The sequence below is a fragment of the Penaeus monodon genome, chromosome 5 (genome assembly GCF_015228065.2).
Source record: "Penaeus monodon isolate SGIC_2016 chromosome 5, NSTDA_Pmon_1, whole genome shotgun sequence".
In the NCBI taxonomy this organism is placed as follows: Eukaryota; Metazoa; Arthropoda; class Malacostraca; order Decapoda; family Penaeidae; genus Penaeus; species Penaeus monodon.
In genome coordinates, this window is record NC_051390.1 from 55,227,198 (window position 1) to 55,229,697 (window position 2,500).

The window sequence follows — 2,500 nt, forward strand, 5'->3', positions numbered from 1 at the left end:
AGGATTTTAGAGGTTTATAAAAAGGATCGAGATATTGCATGAAGTTGAGAATTGCACGTTACTGAGTAGTGTTGGAGCTTTCATAATGATCAGTGTCGATTATTTTTAAATTTAACACTCTCCAGTTTTAGCTCTCCGCTGATTTAGACTTGGCATTTACTAGAAACCCAACAGCAAAACTAATGTGTATACTAGAATCCTTCCACGCAACACATAACACCCTCAGCTAAACCATACCTTTGCCCAATTCCTTTACAAAGATCCTTTACAATATTTACACTGGTAGAGAAACTCACAAAGTCCACACGAGATTTTACTCACGTCTTCCCCTATCTCTCGCCCTCCAGGTACTGCGGTAATGACATCATCCCGGGCCAAGAGTTCGTGTCTGTTGGAAGAGCGATGAAGTTATAAGTTAGGTCCTTTTTCATGATGGGTTGGGCGGCTAGCATAAGCTTTATCGACGACCCAGACTGTACCTCGCCCTGGCCAACATACAAAGAAAATGAATTTACGTGCTTTAATAAGCCACCCATGGGTAACTGGGTACCTTGCGGTCCCAGGCTAAATCTGTGGGGGATCTCGGAGCAGCAGGAGGCCCCAGAGGTACGGAGTTATGGCCCCCCGGCGTGTGGCCCACGCTCTGGCTTCGTACCAACTCCTGCCCCTAGCCACCCTGGGTAATGGGGCGGCTGGGGGGAGGTGGGCCTTTGCCAGTCCTCCTCCCCCCAAAATGACCCTCTGGCAACGTCCGAAGTAAATGGAAATGCTGGGAGGAGGGGTTGTCCCCCCCACCCAGCAAGTAAGCGGGCTGGGGTCCCGCTGGGAGGGCAAATGTCGGGCGCAGGATTGGAACGAGAGTTACTTGTCCGCCTGCGCCCCGGCAGGCCCCAAACCCACCATGAAGCTTGTGGGGGAAGCCTGGGGAACCCCACAGGTGGAAGGCGGTCCACAGCCTGCCGCCCCTTTATTTGGGGCGGGTGTTGGCGGGCGCGGCCGAGGTGGCGTGCACCCGGCGTGACCCCCCGAGGTTTAAACCCTCAGGCGTGCTTTCCGGGTCGGCGCTTGGAACATCCGGTCCTTGCGGCAGGATGCGCGGTTACCTCTGTTATCGGGGGAATTGAAGCGACTGGGAGTTGAGGTGGCTGCCCCTCTCAGAGGTGAGAAGACCTGGTAGCGGCACGATCAGTGTGGGTGGTTACACCTACTACTGGTCGGGCCGCAGCGATGGTCACCACCTCCAGGGTGTAGCCATAGCCATCTCCAGTCGACTTCAGCCTGCGGTAGTCGAGGTGACACCGGTTGATGAGCGTATCATGGCATTGAGACTGAAGCATGTTTTTTGGCTTTTTGTCTCTTATTGCTGTATACGCTCCTACCGATGTACATAAAAACCGATGTGAAAGAGGCGTTCTACGCCAAACTCGCATCTGTGGGCAGACGATTCCCCCCCGGCGGGGACATTGGGCATTGTTCTGGGCGACTCAATGCGGTATCCGGCTGTGACCGAGCTGGCTACAGATGTCTGTCGGCCCCATGGCTGGGGAGCTGATCCCAGCAGCGAGAATAGCCTCCTTCTCCGGGACTTTGCTGGGTCCCAGAAAATGAGGATCTCTGGCTCCTGGTACCAGCGCTCCAACTGCATCGCGGACTTGGTACGCGATACGGGTAATGTGGCCAAGGAGACGACCACATTCTTGTCAGCACGCGATGGGGGATCCTCCAGAACTGCAGGGTTTACCGGAGTGCTGAGTTTTTGTTGGCACCGACCATAGGCCTGCTTGTGGTACCCTACGGGTCCACTTCAAAACTCCCCGTCCCTCCAGTGGCCCACCTAAGGTGTTTTCACTTGGACAGCCCTAAGGGAGGAGGAGTGTGCCCGTGGGTTCGCCACGGCAGCTCTGAACCGACTCCACAGAAACCAACCTGACGGACCCAGTGCCTGTGGGTCCTCAAGCGCGTAACACTCGAGCAGCTCAGGGTCCATGGCGTACGCCCAAGGACAAGGCAGATACCATCTCCCTGGAGACATTAAGCCACTGACTGTCGCAAGGCTCGGCTATGGATCAATCTTGCGTCGTTCCATGTGCTCGGCTCGGACACTGCGGAGGCCCAGGACAGTTCTCAGAATCTCTGAGGAGGCCCGAGGCCTTTCTTGTAAATGACCTTCGCCCTGCCTCCCCAGCCCCTGAGAAAACTGACCCTAAGCCCTCCCCCACAGATGACTGCATCCGATCGCGGATGGACGTCATCTCAGATCATTTTGGGTTCGTGCTTTGGGCTGAGTATTTGAACAGTTGTACCAGGTGGACCCTCCACAGTTAGCTTGGATGCAAGCGATGTCTCAGTGCCTGTGCGGACCCACCCATCAGCGAGGAACCTCCTACCCTAACAGAGTTAGGCTGGCGTTTTCCAAGCTGAAGAGTGGGAAAGCTGCAGGCATATGTGATATCCCTGCTAAACTGCTAAAGGCTGGGGTGAACCTATGGCTCGGGGCCTG